General features: G+C 53.5%; 1 protein-coding gene across 3 annotated transcripts in view; it reads right to left on the minus strand.

The window, feature by feature from the left end:
- Positions 1 to 14,196, minus strand: part of KLHL29 (kelch like family member 29) — a 311,078-nt gene that overhangs the window by 213,303 nt on the left and 83,579 nt on the right. The gene's annotated exons all lie outside the window — the stretch shown is intronic.

A 14,196-nucleotide genomic window follows, 5' to 3' on the forward strand; every position in this document is an offset into this window, starting at 1 on the left:
GGTAAAAAGACACAAAATGAAGACAGAAACCTAGTGGCTCAGGAGATGAACAGGCCGTCAGCAAGGCCCACAGGACACATGTGCTGTGTGTCCCCCCCCCCCCCCCCCCCCCGGCCCACGGCGGCTTCCCGGCAGTCAGACGCTCACTAAAAACAGAACGAGTGGGTGAGGATGTGGAACCCCAGATTCCACGTAAGCTCTGGAGTAAAGGAGGATAGAACGAAGAGAACTAGTTTTCAAAACCCAAACGTGGGACCTGGAGTGAATGACAATCCCCCTGACATCTGCCTGAAATGCCTCCTTTTTTTGCCAGGGAGTCCTCCCGGCCTCAGGACGTCACGGGGTTGTCACCTCCTGCAGGGACCACCCCCCCCGCCCCGCCCCCCATCTGGATGGCCAGACCGCATCCTTGCAGGGAGCACCGTGTGGTGCAGATCCATTCACATGCCATCTCCTGCATTCCTCTCAGTGGCCCAGGGGCCACCCTAGTGCTGCGCCAGCGGGACCCCCGAGCCTCGTCTCCTGCATTAATGTGAAAGCTGTTCTCTCGGAGGCTCCGTGGGCAGGGATTCAACGGGGCAGGTTTCTGAGAATGCTTCAGTGTGGCAGGAGGTACGAGGGACTGTGACTCACCCGGCTTTCGGAGGCAGCTGGGGACTAGCTGTTCTCCATTTCCACTCCAAACAAAACAAGGGAAAATGGGCTTAAATTGCAGCAAGGGAGATTTAGGTCAGATAGAAGAAAAGCCTGCAGGAGCCACCGAAATGGGGACTCTGGGAGCTGATGGAATTTCCTTCCCTGGAGACCTCTGGGAGCGCGGGCTTCAGTGTCGGGTCGATCCGTCCCCAGGGCTCAGAGCAAGAGGAGGACAGGACAGCGGGCCCTGTGGGTTCCTCTGCACAAAACTCAGCAGCCCCCAGCACCTCCTCACTGGGAACAGGGGGGCTTATTACATGTGAACACACGTGTAACAGCATCATTTCGTGGGGGCTGTCGGGATTGTAGCTCACGGACAAGCCACGCTCTCTGCCTCATGACAAAAGCCGATTCCTCTCACACCTTTGCCTTCCAGGGCTGAAAACTCCCCCTCCTTCCCTCCCTAAGTGATAGTTTTGTTTTCTGTCAATCTCTCCACAACGGGGCGGGCACGGAAAATCCTGTCCTAACGGCTTGAGGAGCGGCCTGGCAGCAGGAGCGTCCCCAGCCCCACTGGGAGCAGCACAGCGGGGTCTCAGGTTGGAACTGTCAAGAGTGACAGAAAGTGCAAGCCCCAGGAACAAGGCCCTGAACACAGGTGGTTGTGTCCCCCTCTTTTTTGGTGGAGGAAGCGGTAGGTGGTCTCACATTAGTCACCAGAAGCCCTGGGCGATTCGAATGGGAGGCCTCGGTCAGAAGCACCGCCAAGCCTGGAGGCAAATCTGTGACCCACCTGTAACAGACGCATGGAACTTTCTAGATGTGGTTTTAGGGACAAAGCAGCCCCTGAGCCATTTCCTGCGCCTACACTTGTCAGCAGCTCTCCTGCTTTGGATTTACATTGTCTTCTTGCACATATCCCTTTAAGTTAGCTTTTCAGTCCTTCCTGAACTGCGTGAGGTGAAAACAGAATGGAAAGCCTCCTGCTTGTCTCTGGCTGGGCCCTGGCACAGCTCCTGCCCCCCTCAGGCCTCCCAGGAGAGAGGGTCACGACCCCTTCCCCATCCAGAGGCGCCTGGTCAGCGCCCTCTGTTCTGGTAATCCCCCAACAGGGACGCGCCTCCGGTCTGCCAAGAGCTGTCTCCAAGGCGATGAAAGAGGCTCGGTCAGTTTGTGGCATCTGTGTGTTGATTGGGACTGGGGCAGAGAGGGGACTCATGGGGGTGGCGTCCCTGTGTCCAGGGCACTGGCTGTGCCATCCTCGTCTGCCCTCCTCAGTCTGTGAGACTCAGTCCCTTGATGAACAACATGCTGAAGTCTTCGGTCAAAGGCAAGAAATGCGCTTGGGCGGAATCTTTCCCATTTCTGGAAGCAAAGGAATTGAGGAAGAGGCCAGGGGATGTGTTTCTGTCATTGTAGGGGACTGGCCAGTAGGGCAGGACTGGCACCTCCCATGAGGAAATTCTGGTCAAAGAAGATGGAAGGGTTCTGGTTGCTTCAAGCTGTTCTATGACACAGCAGCAAAGTGACCCCACCTCCTGGCCTTTGTGTCTGCCAGTCTTGACCATCCTGTTGTCCACAGTAGGAGAGGTTAAAAGGTTAAAAGGGGCCTCTCCTTGGGCTGGTGACCACAGTTATTGAGAAATTTGCATGCCTGGGAACCACTGTGGCTTCCTCTACCACACGGCCTGGCCATAGCGGTTTGTGCAACATTCCAGATGCGTAACAATTACAGGGCCTAGCATCCAGCAACCCCACCCTGTTCCTTGATGCTCCCAACTCAAGGGAGCCCTGGTTGTCTGAGAAGTGTAATTAAGACCTTTCATGACTCCAGGCCTTAGGGGAGGGGAGCTGACTGTATGGGTGCTGCTGATAGACCTCTACGTAGAAGAAGCCAAGAATGGAATGGAGACTCTCAGCAGTAAGAGAGACACCCCCAGAGTCCTTCCCTGGCTGGGGGGCCTCTGGGCAGATCTTTGAAATGGTCCTGCAGGCACAGGGCTGGCTGCTGGCCTTGCTGGTGGGGTCAGAGTATAAACAGGAGAGGCTAAGTCTTGAAGAGCTAACCCAGTCCTCAAGACGAACCCACGTGGCCTGGGGTTCACTCCATCTGGGCAAAGAGCTCCTTTCACAGGATAGAACTCTCAGTGGGAGTGTGGCCAGAAGGCTGTAATGTTCTGGAAAATGAAAAGTGCACCAGGCCTAGGAGAAGATGGGAAATTCAGATACAGGGTCCTGAAGACATCCCTTCGTGCTCCCCTTCCACTGCCAAGTCTGAACTAGCCAGCCAGCCCAGCGAGGCTGTGGTCTGCAGGCTCTAGGGAACACCTCCATGGCCTTATCCTTGGTGTGGAGGACTAGAGAGCAAACACAGGCCTCTGGGACTCCCAGTGCAGCTGGGAGGGAACAGGTCACACGGAGATTAAGGTGAGTAAAGTGATGAGAGGTCACAAGTCATAGCAGGGGGGAGTGGACACACTGGCTAAGGGGGAGAGCTCTCACATCAAACCGACCTGAATCCCAGTCCAGTGCTTTCTTTCTTTTCTTTTTTTTTTTTAAGTTTATTTATTTATTTTTGAGAGAGAGCACAAGTGAGGGAAGGGCAGTGAGAGAGAGAGAGAGAGAGAGAGAGAGAGAGAGAGAGAGAGAGAGAATCTCAAGCAGGCTCCGCCCAGTCATTGCAGTACCTGATATGGGGCTTGAGCCCATGAACCGTGAGATCATGACCTGAGCCAAAGTCAAACGCTCAACCAACTGAGCCACCCAGGTGCCCCCTCCTTTCTGATCTTGGCTTAGACCCTGGGTAAGATGTTCACTTCTCTGAACCTCAGTGTGCGGCTCTGCACAGGGGGATGAGGACAGTAGCCACAGGCACAGGGCTCTCGGGGGGATTCAGGGAGAAAGTGCGCGGCAGTCATTCAGCGTAGTCCTTGGCACCTGGTCATCACTCGATACCTGTTGTTACTCCAGCAGGCACTAAATTCTGCCTGAGCCCGGAGGAAGGGTGACGCCTCAGGTCGGGGGTGGGAGGGAGGGCTGCAGAGAGGTGCTAAGTCCGGGCGGCGCGGACCCCAGAGGCATGGATGGAGCCACACCAGCACTGTGGCTGTCCCAGCCCTTGCCAAGCCTCCTTCTAAGTGGATTCTTGTTTATTGGCGGCTCTTCCCATCTCCTGGGTTATGAATTATTTACCAGATAATGACTTCATAATTGTTAATGACAGATGCCCCAAGGACGCGCTGACATACCTTCTGAAGCCACAACGCTAATTGTGGTGGCGTCCCAGAAGCCCCCATGCGGTCACATCCAGAGTGTCATTCCTAGGGACAGCCTGACTGGCCCTTGGGGATCAATCACAACTCCAACCCCTCGTGATACAGATAAAGAAACTGCGATCCAAAGAAGCATGGGGACATGCTTCCAGGTCCCAGAGCCAGCCAGAGGCAGCTCTGGGTGGGTCAAGCCCCGTGTCTCTGGTGGTCATTTCTCCACTGTGTGGGTGTGGGCTGCTGGGGCAGTTGTGGGCCAAGCACGAGTTTAGGTCCCCTTCAGGAGGTCATGGGTATGGGGCGTGGGGAATGAAACAAGGCTCTGATAGGTGCTGAGAGACTCTCCCCGCCCCCAAAGAGGGGCTGCAGGATGCTCCAGGGTCTACAGAGAACCAGGATGCAGCTCTGTGGCTGCTTGGGATCCCCACGGATTGGGGAGAGCCACTTCCCTGGGAGCAGAGGTCCCCTGCTGACTGAGTGCTTTTAGCAAAGAAAAGCTGCACAGGCTGACTGATGGGTGGAGGACAGTTGGGGGTGGGGGGGCGGGTACACCAATATCTTCCTTGAAAGTGCATTTGGTCCTGAAGAGAGTTTGAATTAAGTCCATGACTCAGTTGGAGTCCTAGCCCCTGAGAATAATAATAGCAAACCTTTGTGGAGGACTGTGTTTTAGGCACTATTCTAGGTGCTGTGTTACGTTAACTCATTTAATCCTTACAACCATCAGAGGACATAGGTATTATTATAATTCCTGGTTTTCAGATGAAGACACTGAAGCACACATAGGGAGATTCAATAACGTGATGGAGGTCACACGGGTAAGGGGCAGGGCTGGGATTAGGACCAGGCGGTCTGGGTCCACCATCTGTGCTCTTGATGGTTGCCTACTAGAAACGTTTCCCAAATGGATGAATGTAATGCTGTGGGGCCCCTCTGGATATGGGACACACCTTCCTAACGGTGGCTTGAATGTGAAATTGAGCATATTGAGACCCTGGGTCCCAGGTGGGTGCAGGGAGGCCTATTTCCTCCTGGACTGTGGAGTGTGGACTGTGCCCAGAACAGAGGGAAGGAGAGCTCTGGCCTGGGGTGTATGGTATCCCCAGGGGACAGCAGCCCTGGAAGGACAGGGTCTGTGCACTGCCCACACTCCCCTAAGGTAGGCGCTGTGAGCTGTGGCCAGCCCTTGAGCACACAGGTGAGATAGGTTAACTGAGATACTTCTGAGTGAAACACACATGCTCATCATCCTGCAAACACACAAGAGCCGCCTTTGTACTAGGCTTTGGGGAGGGTCCCAGTGACTGATACACAGTCCCTGTCCTCAGCTGTCTCCCAGGGCAGACAAGACAAGATCCAGGTGCCAGGTGAGAGGGTTCTGTGATAGAAAGGAAGCAGAGGGGCTGAAGGACTCAGGAGCAAATGAGCATAGCTGGAGGCCATGTGAGTTGGCGTTTTCTATCATCAGTCCCTTTTTGGTGTTTATGATGTGCTCAGCTCTGCAGAGAGCTTGTCCCCCCCTCGTCCCCCCCCCCCCCCACCTAGAGAGCTCACAGTGGGTGGGGGATGAGCCACAAGCACACTAGATGGTGAAAGGACCACACTTGACCCAAGAAGAAGCGAATGGCTGCCAGAGAAAGTAACAGCGTCAGGAAATCTGAGGAGAGGAAATTCCCATGAGTAGGTGGCTGGGAGCTCTTTGCCAGGAGGTGGGAGGGGCTGGGAGAGGCTTTTCCGGGATATTTGGGCTTGCAGGACAAGCGTCCACAGGTGTGATGCATACGTGCAGGGGCGGTTAGGAGCACAAGGGTCTGTCTGCATGGGAACATAGGCTGTGCATGCGTGTGCGGGTCGAGTGTGGGTCATGGGAGGCGAGTGAGCCTGGCTGGTGCGGGGGTCAGATTTACCTTACCCGACTCACAAAGTCAGTAGTGTGGCTCTGTGTGCCCCTGTGCGAGACGGCAGAGCACTTTGAGTGCACTTCAGAAAGCCTTGAACTGGTGCTAAATAAATAATCATACTGCTTATTCTGGGATGGAGAGGCAGGATGCCTCCCCTACACACTAATGGGAGGGCGAGGCTCTCTGGCTGGCTGGCTGGGGCTGCCTCGTGCACCCCTGTGAGCGCTGATCTGAGAGGAGACCCGGGCTAGACCCCTTCTGTGTCCTGTCATTTCCCACTCAGAGCACTGGCCTGCCCACCTGGAGAAGGGGGGCCGGGTTAATTGTTACCTCCTGTGCTGTTACTAGGTTACTTAGTAAAAGCAGAAATATGCTTTTAATGATTTTTTGTTGTTGCTTCCTTACGAACCAGATGCTTTTATCTAAATGAGTTGCTACAAATCAAAAAAAAAAAAAAAAGACTCAACCCGTGAGGGTTGCTAGGCTGCATCGGCCTTACCCAGGCAAACTGTCGCTCTGTGAGTGAGGCGTGAGCCCCCTGCTCCTTCAGCACCCAGCTTAAAAGTCGGAGGGAACTATGTATTGGCGGCTATACCTAGCGTGTCTCCAAGTGGCCCGGATGGGAGAACCCAGGGAGGCAGTGGGGTGGTCTCTAGCTGGTGATGGCGATTCTGTCACCTGTGTAGGTTGGCACTGGTGGGTGACAGCACAGGTCTGGCTGGCCTGTAGCCTTTAGGCCTCTTGGGTCATGGTGGGTGGGAGGAAGGATGGTTTTCCTCCTGGGTTGCTTTGGGACTATACTGAGGCCCAGAGGATGGTCACTCAAGGCTGGGCTTGACATGTGGTAGGTGCTCAACTAATGTTTGTGGAGGACAGGCCAGCACATGGCCAATACCTGCTCAGAGCTCTTTAGGTTTCAATATAAGGAGTGTCAGTTGACGTGAAGGCCTGAGGTGCCTCTGGATTAGAAGCCAGGAGACAAGGATTTTAGTCCCCCCTCTGCTTTGACTGGCTGTGTGAGCTTGGGTAAGGCATTGGTCTTCTCTGGGCCTCGGCTTGCTGCTTGGTGTAATAAATGGCAACAATAACTCCTCTCTGTCTACCTCCTAGGGTCTCCCTCATGACCAAGTAGAGGGAATTGTGTGAAAACGCTATGCAAACTGAAAGCACTAGGTAGAGGGAGGAGGTAAAAGAAGTCCTATGGCCTTAGCCTTGGATGTTCTAACAAATTAGAGTTGGGGTAGTGGCTGCCCAGAGCACCAGGCTGCCAAAGAGTCTGTTTTGGGGTCAGATGGTACATAGGGAGCTTGGCTGTGAGAGGGCTCTGTGAGCCTTCAGCTATGTCTCTGTTATCTGTAAGGGTGATTTTTGGAGGCTTAGCATGGCATTCAATGCCCACCATGGCCAAGACCTAGTTACCTTTCTTGCTGCATCTCCCAACCCATGGGTCTCCCTTACTACTTAGACTGAGCTTTCCTGTGTTTCTACATTTGAGACCCTTGCGATAGCTCTTCCCGTTGCCTAGAATAGTCCCTGAGTGTGCGTGCGTGTGCACACACTTCATTTCTGGTTTAAGGCCACCTCTTCTTGGAAGCCTGTAGTTTTGATCGAACTAAGTTAGTTGCTGAGTACTCATGCCCTCAAATGTGAGCTCTGGGTCAGGGATTCTGTCTTCTATGGTCACTGTTGTATCCCCACTGCCTGGAATGATGCCTGGCATGCAGCAGGTGCTCAAGAAATATTTGTTAGGCAAATGAATAGTTCTTCCAGAGCACTTTGGATAAATTCCTCTTGTTGCATTTATCACATCTTGCAAGAACGTACTCAGTTTCTGGTTTCCCCACTGGACAGCCAGCTCCTGGAGGACAGGGCTTTTGTCTGAACTCTCTGGACCCAGGCTCTAGAACAATATGCAATGTTGCTGCCAATAAAGGCTTGAAGAAATAAAGGAATGCGTGAATGTTGAAACATCCTTCATTTTTCCCTGTACGGGGTATTCCTCCATAGCCCCCGTGCCCCTGCACTGCCATGCTGTGTGTATGCACATGTGTGAGAGACAGAGCACCAAGAGAGAGAGGGAATTTACAATCGAAGACAAAAGCTTAAAAGCTCTTTTGAGTGACCTGTGAATACATGAAATCATCAAAAAGGGACAGGAACACAGTAGTTTAGGAGCAACCCCCTGCTGGGTCACTGGACAGATGTATGCATGGAGTTCTCCCTGAGCAGGACTCCGGTGGGGCCACTGCCAGCCTATTCGGTATTTGTGTGCAAAGGAGATTTCTGTGCAAATTAAAATTCTGTGCAAATTAGGCGTCCCTCCCTCTGAGCACTACAGAGTACACAGCAAAGCTTGCAAGGTGCAAGCTGGGTGTCAACCCCTACCTGCCCTGGGCCAGATGCCCTCCTGGAGGGCACAAGCAACTGTTCCCAGCAGCCCCGGCCGCTGGGGCACATTCAAGGTAAGGAAGGAGACAGGTCGCTTGGAAAATCAAACTTGGCCACAAAAATAAACTCTGAGGTTTGCAGATAAGCTATTTCTAGCCCAGGTGCCAAATGAGGGTTTGCAGCTAGAGTGAACTGCTGTGTGTGCCCCACCCCAGCCCCGTTGGCTAATGGGAACCGCTCTGCGTATTTGCTCCCCCTGAACAACTTCGCATCTGGGACTGGGGGAAGATTCCACCTCGGGGCATCTCCTGCCTTTGGCCGATAATCCCACTGGGTTGTCAAGGGGCCAAGTCTTGAAAAGGGAGAGGGCAAACAAAGGTGACAGAGCCAGTGTCCTGGACACAGGGACGCCACCCCCATGAGTCCCCTCCCTGCCCCAGTCCCAATCAACATACAGATGCCGCGAACTGACCGAGCCTCTTTCATGGCCTTGGAGACAGCTCTTGGCAGACCAGAGGTGTGTCCCTGTTGGGGGATTACCAGAACAGAGGGCGCTGACCAGGCGCCTCTGGATGGGGAAGGGGTCGTGACCCTCTCTCCTGGGAGGCCTGAGGGGGGCAGGAGCTGTGCCAGGGCCCAGCCAGAGACAAGCAGGAGGCTTTCCATTCTGTTTTCACCTCACGCAGTTCAGGAAGGACTGAAAAGCTAACTTAAAGGGATATGTGCAAGAAGACAATGTAAATCCAAAGCAGGAGAGCTGCTGACAAGTGTAGGCGCAGGAAATGGCTCAGGGGCTGCTTTGTCCCTAAAACCACATCTAGAAAGTTCCATGCGTCTGTTACAGGTGGGTCACAGATTTGCCTCCAGGCTTGGCGGTACTTCTGACCTTGGCCTCCCATTCGAATTATCTGAGGAGCCTCACAAAAATACTAATGCCTGGGTCCCATCCCGAGAGATTTTGATCTAACTGATCTGGTGTATCTAGCCTGGATATTGGAATTTTTTAAAATGTCCCCAGGTGATTTTAATATGCAGCCAGAGTTGAGAGCCACTGTTTCGCCTTGGAAGAGGCAAACAAGAAGCGGATGTTACAATGTGATTCCATAGCAGGTGCCAGGAAAGGCTGAGGAGGAGAACATGTCTGTGCTGAAATCAGAGACATTTCTCCCAAGGGTCCCAGCAAAGAGATCACAGTGACAGGGTAAACATTAACTGCCACAAAATCCTAAATGTGGGCACATCAGTGTGATCTACAGGAAAAGAAGAACTTCTAACAGCCCAGAGGGTTCATGTGAAAGCATTTTGGGGTGGGGTGAGATGAATGGGGTTGACAGTGTGATGGCCCAAGTGTCTGGGTTTTGGATGGCTTGATCCAGGGGGTAGATTTTAGACTATCTGAAAGGGTAAATAAAGTACATATCATCCAGGAACTTCGTTTTGCTGAATCTCTATAACCTCTGTGTCAATTCCTCAGGACTTAGGGTCCAGGAATTTGGTAAGGCTTTAAAGTACACCAACATCCATTCTCACAAGGACAATTAAATTAGAAGGTCTGGGGGCAGGACCTGGGCATCCATATGTTTGAAAGCTCTGCGGGTGATTCCAGCAGTCACTGAGAGCTGACACTGCTGGCCCAGCAAGACCTGCCGGTCTTCTCCTGGGAGCTAGGAAGGTCAGGGCTTGCCCTCAGTGTGCGTGGAGGAGATGGAGACTCAGCAGCTCTCTGGGGCTCCCCCAGAGTTAGTACGAGGGTTGGGAGGAGAGCCCAGTGGCCGCCTCCTGGTCCAGGGTCCTGTCCATCCATTGCCTGTGAGGTCTCTCTGTCCTGCAGTCCTGTGATTTTGGAACTAAGATCATCTGATCTCACGATGTGGAGACAAGAGGATGGTCCCTGTCCTCAAGGAGCTTGTGGTCCAGGAAGGAAGATGAGAAACACAAGGCAAAGGAGACAGAGACGTACAACCGGGGAGGGGTGAGTGGCCTGGCCGCCAAAGGCTGAGAGCAACGAGGCGGCTCTGTGTTCGCCAGGCCAAGTCTGGGGTGCGAATCAGATCGTGGCTGATTCTCAGGACCCTGGAGAAGTGGTTGGGACCTCGGCACAGAGATGCCATCTGAGAATGAAGCCCTGGGGACAGATGAAGCAGAGAAAGGAAAGCTGAGGGAAATCTTGTAGCACTGATGCCCTCCCTTACCGACAGGCAGAGGAAGAGGGGCTGGAGTGGCCACACAGATGGAGTGACATGGCCCACCAAGCCAAGGGAAAGAGGTTCAGGGTCTCCTTGAAGTAGCAGGTAGGTCATCTGCTAGTCATTATGTGGACGGGGCAGGCCGAAGGCTTGGGGGGTGATGGGAAAGGGGGGACCCTGCTGAAGGATCTGTGCCGGGGTGCCGATGTGCTTCCACAACATCCTCAGGAGGCCGAGTGCCCAGAAGCCTGGTGGATGTGGGGGCTGCCGAGGCAGGGGAGGGGCCGGGAGAGGAAGCCAGGAAAAAGGAAAAGCAGGTGACAGTGTACGTTTTAGTGAAGGCAGCCCTGAGATGTCTGCCCACAGGTCTGTCTTTGGGTGGGAACACGGTAGCCAAAGGGGGATGGATAAGAAGGAAAAGAAGGACGGAACGAAGCACGGCTGTTGAGAGAAAGCGAGTGAGGGAAGGCAAGAGACCGGGGAGTGTGGTCAGCAAGGGCACCTTCCGAATGGCTTGGCCGGGTGAAGCAGCCTTGAGTTCGGACGTCCAGGGCATGGCACACAGTGTCCTCTAATGGAAGAGTTCCAAGTGCCGTTAGCTTTGGAGACATCTGCAATGTCGTCTCAGGATGCATGGCATGCAGGGGGACAAGGGGCCCGGACGGGAGGTGCCAAGACAGCCCCAGGGATGGAGGCTGGGGAGGCTGCAGAGGGGCGCGTCTCAGCACTGATGGGGGTCAGGGCTTGCCTTTCCCCACCTCCAAGGTCTAGGTGTCTGGTGATGTCATTCTCGGCTCAGCCTATGGTTCTGCATAAACCGGGTCCTCGGCTTTAGCTCCCCTGAGCTCCACCCCTGCCAGGGTCACCCACTGCAGTGCAGGGATCAGGTTTCACTCCTGCCAGCTGGCTCTGGCACCACATTCTCGGTCACGGACAGGCACGGAGCAGCCCTGCTTTGCATCTGAGCAGGCCCCGTTCTGCAGCAGGACATACACAGCCCAGTGATCCGGCCCAGTTTCCACAGGAAAGTGACAGCTTCTTCCACTGGTCACAGGGGACACGGTGGGCTGTGGAGACTTCCTATCTTCTTGGGAATCAATGGAGTTCTGCGTGTGAGGCAAAAGGGACAAGCACGACCTGGCTCCGGGCCACAGGCTGAGGTGTTCCCAGGAGCAGGTGCGGCTGTGTGTGCAGTGATGTATTTACGGAGAGCCCCAGCAGGTGCTGTGCGGGGGTGGTGGAAGGGGATACAGAGATGAGATGTGATTCCCCCTCTCCAGGAACTGGCTAGGGTAGGGCAGATGGCCATGAGTTCACAGTGGGGACACCGGCCCGGGGGTTGATCTACCAGGTGTCCTATTGAGGTCCCTCCCTTTCCTAACATACATGCTTCTTGAAGCCTGAGATAAATAAGAACCATGTGCCCTCCCCTGTCAGTGGGAGGGAACAGCAGATCTCAAAGTAGGGGCCGTTAAACCCATTCCCCTGGGTGTCTAGATCCCCTTCACCTCACCCCACTCACAGTGTCTAAAACGTGAAGGCAGGGGTCCCTGGGTGGCTCAGTTGGTTAAGCATCTGACTTCATTCAGCTCAGGTCATGGTCTCTCGGTTTGTGGGTTCGAGCCCCACGTCAGGCTCTGTGCTGACAGCCCAGAGCCTGGAACCTGCTTCAGATTCTGTGTCTCCTCCTCTCTCTGCCCCTCCCCTGCTCACACTCTGTGTCTCTCCGTCTCTCAATAATAAATAAACATTACAAAAAAATATTTTTTAAATATTAAATACAGGGGCGCCTGGGTGGCTCTGTCAGTTAAGCGTCTGACTTCGGCTCAGATCATGATCTCACATTTTGTGGGTTCGAGCCCCACGTCAGGCTCTGTGCTGACAGCTCAGAGCCTGGAACCTGCTTTGGATTCTGTGTCTCCTCCTCTCTCTGCCCCTCCCCTGCTCACACTCTGTGTCTCTCTGTCTCTCAATAATAAATAAACATTAAAAAATTTTTTTTTTTAAATATTAAATACAGGGGTGCCTGGGTGGCTCCATCAGTTAAGCGTCTGACTTCGGCTCAGATCATGATCTCACATTTTGTGGGTTCGAGCCCCACATCAGGCTCTGTGCTGACAGCTCAGAGCCTGGAGTCTGCTTCCGATTCTGTGTCTCCCTCTCTCTCTGCCCCTCCGCCACTTGTACTCTGTCTCTCTCAAAAATAAATAAACATTAAAATTTTAAAACGTGAAGGCTTATCCTTGGAAAGCTGACTTCTGTGATGAGTATCTCCTCAGTCTCTCCTCAGACACTCATCTCCACCTCTGCCCCCTCTAGGAGCTGGGAATGCCACCATCACCAGATCCAAGATGCCACCATCACTAGATCTGTCTAGTTTGGTAACTCCCTGCCTCTTACCCGACAGTCACAGAAGCAAAGCATCCCCTCGGGCCTAGGACGACGAACCAGGACAGCTGTCCGGCCACTCAGCGGTGCCATTAGATGCATGCCAACAGCCCACCAGCTCCCGAGGCCAGAAACCCATCTGCCCCTGCTGGTTGTCCCCACTGGGCTGCTGGGTGGCGGCGGGCTGGATGCCCAGTGGACGCTTCTTCCATCTTGGCAGCTGATCCAGGCCCAGCCTGGAGCCTCCTCCTGCTGCCTGCTGACAACCACGGCTACGGACAACTCAACCCTAGGGCTGCGGTAGCTTCTCTCTAAGCCAGGGCTCTGGGAGAGGAGGGCCATCCCCAGGCCCACCTTTTCTGAGTCCAAAAGGAACATGCACATGGCTAGAAACTTGTCGGTCTGCCGTTCTGGCCCCTGCTGCAGACGGAAGCTGGGTTCAGGCCACAAGCTGGCCCCAGGTAAAGGTCACGGAGGCTCCTGATCAGAGGGCACCAGGCCTGGCACCTAAGAACAAAGCAGTCCTGGGGCTGCTATGGTCTTCTCCTCCCCAGTCCCGGGCCCCACGTGCTATGCAGAGATGGCTTTGGCCCATGGACTTCTAAAGCCTCAAGTGCCACCAGACATGCTAGGCTGGGCCAGCTCAGCCTCACCTGTCCTGAACCCCGGTGCCCCCCGCCAACCCCCTCAAACCTTCATTCCAGGCCCATCCTCCTGTTTCCTGAGCAACAGTAAGTAAGTGGATGTCGGCAGCTGCATTTCCAGGCTCCCCTGCTCCTGCAGGCTCATTCCTGGCCTGCCGGCTGGGTGTTCAAGCAATCCTACAGATTCTTGTCATCAGATATCTGCCCTCACACGCAGGCCATGTTCCCCCCCAACTCTCCTGGTTACCTGGTTTTTATCATCTAGGTTTGAAAATCCTGAGTCAAAATTTGAGGCCAGACCTCCATAAATTTAATCCAAGGAAATAATCAAACCACTATGCAAACATATATGTACAAAAATGTTTGTTGTGTTTTGTAGGAGTGAGATATTAAGAATACACTCTATGCCCATCATTAGGGCACTGCTTAAGTAAATTGCATAGATTATTCTATCCAGATGATATGAAGAGTTTTAAAGTGCTATAGATTTGTATTTACTGACATCAGAAATGTACCCTTCCTACTGTGAAGTCAAAAGCAGTACATACAGTGTGATCCCGTTTACGTGTGCATGTGTGGGTGCATGTGTGCGTGCACACTTTACGGTTGTGCAGAGAAGGAAAGCCCAGAAAGAGACACTAAGGTGGTGATTTCTCGGCATTATGAGTGTTAAGTAACTTATATAATTTTAGGTGCTATCTTTTAAAGTATTTTTACAATGAACAGTCTTTTAATGATATTGAATACAACTACTTTAATAACAAGAAAAGGTAAACTACCAAAG

The sequence above is a fragment of the Panthera pardus genome, unplaced genomic scaffold (assembly GCF_024362965.1).
Source record: "Panthera pardus isolate Hobbes unplaced genomic scaffold, ASM2436296v1 HiC_scaffold_26, whole genome shotgun sequence".
In the NCBI taxonomy this organism is placed as follows: domain Eukaryota; kingdom Metazoa; phylum Chordata; class Mammalia; order Carnivora; family Felidae; genus Panthera; species Panthera pardus.